Genomic DNA, 10,000 nt, shown 5'->3' with positions numbered 1-10,000 from the left:
AGGGGGTGTATAGCGGTCGATGGCCGTTGTGGAGTGCGTTTATTGTGGGTTGATTTTGACTTTGCCTGGCTGGTGGAATTTGTGGGAGGCAGGCAAGGGGATTGGTGTGGGTTGGTTGGCCGGAAGGGAGCTGCTTGCATTGGGGTGTTATCCTGACTTTGTTTCGCTGGTGAGAGTAGGCAGCGGCAGGCAGGCAAGCGGAATGTCGTGTGGGGTGCAGTGAGAGGTTGTAATGACGCTGCTTTGCAGCTGACCATGTGCCCTGATTTGTGACGCCCGTTTGGAGGCTGATATCTCAGGAAGGCCGAGGCCGATTTCCTCCGGGTATGGCTCGTTGCGTGCGGCAGGAGGAGGCGCAGCGTACGGTACCGAGCACTGGGAGGTGCGGTGCTGCCCGCCGGAGTGACAGCGAAAGGCTGCGCACCGCTTTCCGCCTGGTAACTCGGCGTCCGTGAGACCGACCGACTCCGCTTTATCGCCGGAGCTAGAGTGGGGCAAGGGGCACGGTTGAGTACCGGAAGGATGACGTTCGCACACGGGGAAGTCGAGTGCCGGGCCGCTGAAAGCGAGCAGGGTGCCACCGACTCTTCGGGCCCACTCGGAGGCTGATATCTCAGGAAGGCCGAGGCCGATTTCCTCCGGGTATGGCTCGTTGCGTGCGGCAGGAGGAGGCGCAGCGTACGGTACCGAGCACTGGGAGGTGCGATGCTGCCCGCCGGAGTGACAGCGAAAGGCTGCGCACCGCTTTCCGCCTGCTAACTCGGCGTCCGTGAGACCGACCGACTTCGCTTTACCGCCGGAGCTAGAGTGGGGCAAGGGGCACGGTTGGGTACCGGAACGATCACGTTCGCACACCGGGAAGTCGAGTGCCGGGTCTCGAAACGGAGCCGGGTCGGCCCAATTTAAAACGGAGAATAGAGTGCTGCCCTCTGCGGGTGAAAACCTGGAAGTACGTTGGTTAATGATTTCCAGTTCACCCCGCTTGGTCAGGCCCACTCGGAGGCGGATAACTCCGGAACGCCGAGGCCGATTTCCTCCGGGTATGGCTCGTTGCGTGCGGCAGGAGGCGGCGCAGCGTACGGTACCGAGCACTCGGAGATGCGGTGCTGCCCGCCGGAGTGACAGCGAAAGGCTGCGCACCGCTTTCCGCCTGGTAACTCGGCGTCCGTGAGACCGACCGACTCCGCTTTAGCACCGGAGCTAGAGTGGGGCAAGGGGCACCGAAGGGTACCGGAACGATCACGTTCGCATACCGGGAAGTCGAGTGACGGGCCGCTGAAAGCGAGCAGGGTGCCACCGCTCGGGGCCCCGGTTTGTCCGTCCCACCCGGAGGCCCATATCTCCGGAAGGCACAGGCCGATTTCCTCCGGGTATGGCTCGTTGTGTGCGGCCGGACCAGGCGCAGCGGACGGTACCGAGCACTGGGAGGTGCGATGCTGCCCGCCGGAGTGACAGCGAAAGGCTGCGCACCGCTTTCCGCCTGCTAACTCGGCGTCCGTGAGACCGACCGACTCCGCTTTACCGCCGGAGCTAGAGTGGGGCAAGGGGCACGGTTGAGTACCGGAAGGATGACGTTCGCACACCGGGAAGTCGACTAGCGGGCCGCCGAAAGCGAGCTCGGGGCCCCGGTTTGTCCGTCCCACCCGGAGGCCCATATCTCCGGAAGGCACAGGCCGATTTCCACCGGGTATGGCTCGTTGTGTGCGGCCGGACCAGGCGCAGCGGACGGTACCGAGCACTCGGAGGTCGGGCGCTGCCCGCCGGAGGTACAGCGAAAGGCTGCAAACCACTTTCCGCCGCCTCCCTCCGCGGGCGTGAGACCGACGGTCGTCGGGTTTAGTTCCGCGGCTAGAGCAGGACGAGGGGCAGCGAACGGTACCGGAACGAACCCGGTCGCACACCGGGAAGTCGAGTGCCGGGTCTCGAAACGGAGCCGGGTCGGCCCAGTTTAAAACGGAGAAGAGAGTGCTGCCCTCTGCGGGTGAAAACATGGAAGTACGTTGGTTAATGATTTCCAGTTCACCCCGCTTGGTCAGGCCCACTCGGAGGCGGATAACTCCGGAACGCCGAGGCCGATTTCCTCCGGGTATGGCTCGTTGCGTGCGGCAGGAGGAGGCGCAGCGTTCGGTACCGAGCACTCGGAGGTGCGGTGCTGCCCGCCGGAGTGACAGCGAAAGGCTGCGCACCCCTTTCCGCCTGCTAACTCGGCGTCCGTGAGACCGACCGACTCCGCTTTAGCACCGGAGCTAGAGTGGGGCAAGGGGCACCGAAGGGTACCGGAACGATGACGTTCGCACACCGGGAAGTCGAGTGCCGGGCCGCCGAAAGCGAGCAGGGTGCCACCGCTCGGGGCCCCGGTTTGTCCGTCCCACCCGGAGGCCCATATCTCCGGAAGGCACAGGCCGATTTCCTCCGGGTATGGCTCGTTGTGTGCGGCCGGACCAGGCGCAGCGGACGGTACCGAGCACTCGGAGGTCGGGCGCTGCCCGCCGGAGGTACAGCGAAAGGCTGCAAACCACTTTCCGCCGCCTCCCTCCGCGGGCGTGAGACCGACGGTCGTCGGGTTTAGTTCCGCGGCTAGAGCAGGACGAGGGGCAGCGAACGGTACCGGAACGAACCCGGTCGCACACCGGGAAGTCGAGTGCCGGGTCTCGAAACGGAGCCGGGTCGGCCCAGTTTAAAACGGAGAAGAGAGTGCTGCCCTCTGCGGGTGAAAACATGGAAGTACGTTGGTTAATGATTTCCAGTTCACCCCGCTTGGTCAGGCCCACTCGGAGGCGGATAACTCCGGAACGCCGAGGCCGATTTCCTCCGGGTATGGCTCGTTGCGTGCGGCAGGAGGAGGCGCAGCGTTCGGTACCGAGCACTCGGAGGTGCGGTGCTGCCCGCCGGAGTGACAGCGAAAGGCTGCGCACCCCTTTCCGCCTGCTAACTCGGCGTCCGTGAGACCGACCGACTCCGCTTTAGCACCGGAGCTAGAGTGGGGCAAGGGGCACCGAAGGGTACCGGAACGATGACGTTCGCACACCGGGAAGTCGAGTGCCGGGCCGCCGAAAGCGAGCAGGGTGCCACCGCTCGGGGCCCCGGTTTGTCCGTCCCACCCGGAGGCCCATATCTCCGGAAGGCACAGGCCGATTTCCTCCGGGTATGGCTCGTTGCGTGCGGCCGGACCAGGCGCAGCGGACGGTACCGAGCACTCGGAGGTCGGGCGCTGCCCGCCGGAGGTACAGCGAAAGGCTGCAAACCACTTTCCGCCGCCTCCCTCCGCGGGCGTGAGACCGACGGTCGTCGGGTTTGTTTCCGCGGCTAGAGCAGGACGAGGGGCAGCGAACGGTACCGGAAGGAACCCGGTCGCACACCGGGAAGTCGACTAGCGGGCCGCCGAAAGCGAGCACGGGGCCCCGGTTTGTCCGTCCCACCCGGAGGCCCATATCTCTGGAAGGCACAGGCCGATTTCCACCGGGTATGGCTCGTTGTGTGCGGCAGGACCAGGCGCAGCGGACGGTACCGAGCACTCGGAGGTCGGGCGCTGCCCGCCGGAGGTACAGCGAAAGGCTGCAAACCACTTTCCGCCACCTCCCTCCGCGGGCGTGAGACCGACGGTCGTCGGGTTTGTCTCCGCGGCTAGAGCAGGACGAGGGGCAGCGAACGGTACCGGAACGAACCCGGTCGCACACCGGGAAGTCGACCAGCGGGCCGCCGAAAGCGTGCTCGGGTCCCCGGTTTGTCTGTCCCACCCGGAGGCTGATATCTGAGGAAGTCCGAGGCCGATTTCCTCCGGCTAACTCGGCGGGCAATGTGTCCCCCCCCCACCATCTTCGGCTGATTACCGTGGCTGGACCGGATCAAGGAGCAACGGAACCGTGCCAGAACGACGTCGGTCGGACGGCGTGAACTGATAGTGCCGAGGCCGGAAACCGAGCCGGAAATGTGCACCGATTTATTGGTCCCACTCGCAGGCCCATATCTCCGGAAGGCCGAGGCCGATTTCCTCCGGGTATGGTTCGCTGCGTGCAGCCGGAAGGGGAGCAGCGGACGGCACTGAGCAGCCGGAGGTGCGGCGCTGCCCGCCGGAGCTGCAAGCGAAAGGCTGCGCACCGCTTTCCGCTGGCTAACTCGGCGGCCGTCAGGCCGACCGACTCCGCTTCAGCACGGGAGCTGGAGTCGGGCAAGGGGCACCGAAGGGTACCGGAAGGATCACGTTCGGACACCGGGAAGTCGAGTGCCGGGCCGCCGAAAGCGAGCTCGGGGCCCCGGTTTGTCCGTCCCACCCGGAGGCCCATATCTCGAGAAGGCACAGGCCGATTTCCTCCGGGTTTGGCTCGCTGCGTGCGGCCGGACGAGGCGCAGCGAACGGTACCGAGCACTCGGAGGTGCGGCGCTGCCCGCCGGAGGTACAGCGAAAGGCTGCAAACCGCTTTCCGCCTCCTCTCCCCTCGGGCGTGAGACCGACGGTCGTCTGGTTTGCTTCCGCGGCAAGAGCAGGACGAGGGGCACCGAGCGGTACCAGAACGAACCCGGTCGCACACCGGGATGTCGAGTGCCCGGCCCAAACCCGCTACCCCCCCCCCACCCGAAAGCGAGCCACGGTTTGTGGATTAAAAGTGAAGCGGCAAAGATTTGTAAAACAGCGTGAAATGATGAACCAGAAGCCCAAAGTAATGGTGGGAATAAAAGTTCCGAAATGTGAAATGGTGAACCAGAAGTTGTGTGAACTGTTTAACCCAAAGTGGCAAAAATGGATTAAAAGGGGTGAAATGATCGACCGCAAAGCAGGGCAAGCATTAAACAAAAGCTGCAGCATTTTTTAAAAAGGGACAAATGGTTTACCAGAATCCCAAAAGAATGCTCAGAGACTTAAGTGCCAAAGGGGAAATGGTTAACCAGTAGCTGGGTGAACTGTTTAACCAAAAGTGGGAAAAAGGATTAAAAGGGGTGAAATGATTAACCAGAAGGCGAAAGCAATGTGCCGCGTCAAAGTCCTAAAGGGGAAAAGGTTGACCATAAAGCAGGGAAATGATTAAACCAAAGCAGAAAAATTCAGTAAAAAGGGGCAAATGGTTAACCAGAAGTTGGGTGAACTGCTTAACCAAAAGTGGGAAAGAGGATTAAAAGGGGAGAAATGTTGAACCAGATGTCGAAAACAATGCGCGGCGATGAAGTCTGAAAGAGGAAAAGGTTGACCGCAAAGCAGGGAAAGGATTAAACAGAAGCAGCAATATCTTTTAAAAAGGGACAAATGGTGAACCAGAATCCCAAAAGAATGCTCAGAGACTTAAGTCCCAAAGGGGCAAATGGTTAACCAGAAGCTGGGTGAACTGTTTAACCAAAAGTGGGAAAAAGGATTAAAAGGGGTGAAATGATTAACCAGAAGGCGAAAGCAAAGTGCGGCGGCGAAGTCCTAAAGGAGAAAAGGTTGACCAGAAAGCAGGGAAACGATTAAACAAAAGCTGGCAACATTTTTTAAAAAGTGGCAAATGGTTAACCAGAATCCCAAAATAATGCTCAGAGACTTAAGTCCCAAAGGGGCAAATGGTTAACCAGAAGCTGGGTGAACTGTTTAACCAAAAGTGGGAAAAAGGATTAAAATGTTGTGAAATGATTAACCAGAAGGCGAAAGCAAAGTGCGGCGGCGAAGTCCTAAAGGGGAAAAGGTTGACCATAAAGCAGGGAAATGATTAAACAAAAGCAGAAAAATTCAGTAAGAAGGGGCAAATGGTTAACCAGAAGCTGGTTGAACTGCTTAACCAAAAGTGGCAAAAAGGATTGAAAGGGGAGAAATGTTTAACCGGATGTCGTAAACAAGGTGCGGCGATGAAGTCGGAAAGAGGAAAAGGTTGACCAGAAAGCAGGGAAAGCATTAAACAAAAGCAGCAACATTTTTTAAAAAGTGGCAAATGGTTAACCAGAATCCCAAAAGAATGCTCAGAGACTTAAGTCCCAAAGGGGAAATGGTGAACCAGAAGCTGGGTGAACTGGTGAACCAAAAGTGGGAAAAAGGATTAAAAGGGGAGAAATGTTTAACCAGAAGGCAAAAGCAAAGTGCGGCGGCGAAGTCCAAAAGGGGAAAAGGTTGACAAGAAAGCAGGGAAATGATTAAACCAAAGCGGAAAAATTCAGTAAAATGGGGCAAATGGTTAACCAGAAGCTGGGTGAAATGGTTAACCAAAAGTGGCAAAAAAAGATTTAAAGGGGAAAAATGATTAACCAGAAGTCGACAACAATGCGCGGCGATGAAGTCTGAAAGGGGAAAAGGTTGACCACATAGCAGGGAAACGATTAAACAAAAGCGGCAAAATTTTTAAAAAAGTGGCAAATGATTAACCAGAATCCCAAAAGAATGCTCAGGGACTAAGTCCCAAAGGGGAAATGGTTAACCAGAAGCTGGGGGAAATGGTTAACCAAAAGTTGCAAAAATGATTAAAAGGGGTGAAATGATCAACCAGAAGTCGAAAATTATGTGCGGCGGTGAAGTCTGAAAGAGGGAAAGGTTGACCAGAAAGCATTAAACAAAAGTGGCAACATTTTAAAAAAATTGGCAAATGGTTAACCAGAATCCCAAAAGAATGCTCAGAGACTAAGTCCCAAAGGGGAAATGGTTAACCAGAAGCTGGGGGAAATGGTTAACCAAAAGTTGCAAAAATGATTAAAAGGGGTGAAATGATTAACCAGGAGGCTAAAGCAATGTGCTGCGGTGAAGTCCTAAAGGGGAAAAGGTTGACCAGAAAGCAGGGAAAGCATTAAACAAAAGCGGCAACATTTTTTAAAAAGTGGCAAATGATTAACCAGAATCCCAAAAGAATGCTCAGAGACCAAGTCCCAAAGGGGAAATGGTTAACCAGAAGCTGGGGGAAATGGTTAACCAAAAGTTGCAAAAATGATTAAAAGGGGTGAAATGATTAACCAGGAGGCTGAAGCAATGTGCCGCGGTGAAGTCCTAAAGGGGAAAAGGTTGACCACAAAGCAGGGAAAGCATTAAACAAAAGCGGCAACATTTTTAAAAAAGTGGCAAATGATTAACCAGAATCCCAAAAGAATGCTCAGAGACTAAGTCCCAAAGGGGAAATGGTTAACCAGAAGCTGGGGGAAATGGTTAACCAAAAGTTGCAAAAATGATTAAAAGGGGTGAAATGATTAACCAGGAGGCTAAAGCAATGTGCCGCGGTGAAGTCTGAAAGAGGGAAAGGTTGACCAGAAAGCATTAAACAAAAGTGGCAACATTTTTAAAAAATTGGCAAATGATTAACCAGAATCCCAAAAGAATGCTCAGAGACTAAGTCCCAAAGGGGAAATGGTTAACCAGAAGCTGGGGGAAATGGTTAACCAAAAGTTGCAAAAATGATTAAAAGGGGTGAAATGATTAACCAGGAGGCTGAAGCAATGTGCCGCGGTGAAGTCTGAAAGAGGGAAAGGTTGACCAGAAAGCATTAAACAAAAGTGGCAACATTTTTAAAAAAGTGGCAAATGATTAACCAGAATCCCAAAAGAATGCTCAGAGACCAAGTCCCAAAGGGGAAATGGTTAACCAGAAGCTGGGGGAAATGGTTAACCAAAAGTTGCAAAAATGATTAAAAGGGGTGAAATGATTAACCAGGAGGCTGAAGCAATGTGCCGCGGTGAAGTCTGAAAGAGGGAAAGGTTGACCAGAAAGCATTAAACAAAAGTGGCAACATTTTTTAAAAATTGGCAAATGATTAACCAGAATCCCAAAAGAATGCTCAGAGACCAAGTCCCAAAGGGGAAATGGTTAACCAGAAGCTGGGGGAAATGGTTAACCAAAAGTTGCAAAAATGATTAAAAGGGGTGAAATGATTAACCAGGAGGCTGAAGCAATGTGCCGCGGTGAAGTCTGAAAGAGGGAAAGGTTGACCAGAAAGCATTAAACAAAAGTGGCAACATTTTTTAAAAATTGGCAAATGGTTAACCAGAATCCCAAAAGAATGCTCACAGACTAAGTCCCAAAGGGGAAATGGTTAACCAGAAGCTGGGTGAAATGGTTAACCAAAAGTTACAAAAATGATTAAAAGGGGTGAAATGATCAACCAGAAGTCGAAAACAATGTGCGGCGATGAAGTCCTAAGGTGGAAAAGTTACCCAGAAGGCAGGGAAATGATCAAACGAAAGCAGCCAAAAAATTATTAAAAGAGGGGAACTGATGAACCAAAAGATGAGAAACGGCCCGCAGAGACTAAGTCCAAAACGGGAACTGGTGAACCGGAAATGATTAACCAAAAACTAAGTCCGAAGAGGGAACTGGTAAACCAGAACTGAGTAACCAGATTTTTAAAATTAATTATAAATGGGGAAACGATTGAGCAAAAGGCGGAAATTAAGTCACAGGGACCAGGTCCGAAAGGGCAAGAGGTTACCCCGTAGGGGGCATTCGTCAACTCAATCTGAAAATTTTGGAGGCAAATCTGACCAAAATGCGGAAATCGGACCACACCGCGAGGGGCGCCATTCGACGGGGCAGGGGTAGACGCGTCGAACGGTGCCTGAAGGTCCCGGCTGCGACACGTGAGTCCGGAGATATGGCCAGTCAAAGTCTGATGGGAGGTACCGAAGCCGAAAAATCGAAACGCGTTTGCGGCGATTCGGTGTCAGAAAGTCGGTCACGAATTCAAATTCGTCCCGCTGATTCGCCAATTGCCAGCCGGTTCCGGGGGGATTGGCGGGGTACCTGCAGGATAGTAAGAGGTGGCATGTCGAGACTTAGCCTGTTTACCAGACTTGTGTCCAGCGCCTCCAGGTCTGCAGAGACCGACCCGGGCTGCCGCCCAACCGACTTTTAAGCCTTTTGGGAGTGGGAATTTTTCCCATTTTTCCCCATTTTTCGGGTTTTTTGGTCGGGCTTGAAAACGGCGGCCCCGAGGCCTCCCGGGGCTGGCGGGCTTCGGCTCCCTTGCGAGAGGGTCCGAATTCCACCCGTTTAAGCCCAGAAAGGAGTTCGGAAGTCAGTCGGTCGAGGGAACCCCTTCGGAAGTCCGACGGGGATGGATTCGGCCGGCGTTTCGGATCTCCGGTCAGAGGATTCCCCCCCTGGGCGGGGGGGTGCGAGTAGCTGCCGGCAAACGGTCCCTTGCACTTGTGGCACAAAAAGTCCGAGCACAGGTTAATGAGTTGGCCGCGGAAGCCCCTATGCCGAAATGAGAAAGCCCCCGTTGCGGGGATTTAGTGACGCATCTGCGGCCGGAGGTGGGAGGCCGTCCTGCCGAATTGACACTTGTCATTCGGGCACCTAGGGATTGGTCGGGTACCCGGAGATTTTCGAGAACACGATTTTCAGAGCTTTCTCTGACAGCCCAGGTGCACTTTAAGAGTGCCTGAAAAAGTGACACTTGGCAAAAGGCTCTCAATTTCAAAGCGGAGACCTTTACAAGAGCACTCGGAAGTCACCTGTCAGCATTTAAAGCTACATCAGGCGGCAATTTTCGAACTCTTTGTCAGTCTGAAATCGTGTTGAGCCTCGACAGCGTCGGGCTCAGGCAGGAGGAGCTTGCCAGCAGAGAGAGGCTCACCATGGATTGCTGGTGGATGCTTTTCGAAAACATATACACATTATATTATATTATAATAATATAAAGAAAAAAAAGAGTTTCTCAAAATCTCTGTGACACTTTGCAGATTTTTTTGAAAGCCAATAAAGAGAACTCTTTAACTTGAAAGTCACCTGTGCCGGCATAGCGATGACTTTTAAAACAGGTTGACACTTTCGAGCCGCGGCGGCTCTGAATCACCCCAGACACCAAGTGTGTTTGTGGGCAAGGCACCGCGGCCGGTGGGCTGCTTTTATAATAACGGGCACGCAGACTTTTTGAGAGGAATCGGTACTCTCTTCCGATCGATTTGGCGACTCGCGTCCGACATGGGAGGGCCCGAGCGGTCCAGCCAAGGCTGGTGTTCAGGCTCGTCAGGTTCCTCTCTCTGTCCCAAGTGGCAGACGGACAGTTTTAAAAGTCAGTGGGTTTTGTCGGCACGACTCTCCTGTTCACCCGCTGGC

The sequence above is a fragment of the Heptranchias perlo genome, unplaced genomic scaffold (genome assembly GCF_035084215.1).
Source record: "Heptranchias perlo isolate sHepPer1 unplaced genomic scaffold, sHepPer1.hap1 HAP1_SCAFFOLD_336, whole genome shotgun sequence".
NCBI lineage: Eukaryota > Metazoa > Chordata > Chondrichthyes > Hexanchiformes > Hexanchidae > Heptranchias > Heptranchias perlo.
This window is presented reverse-complemented; position numbering follows the sequence as displayed.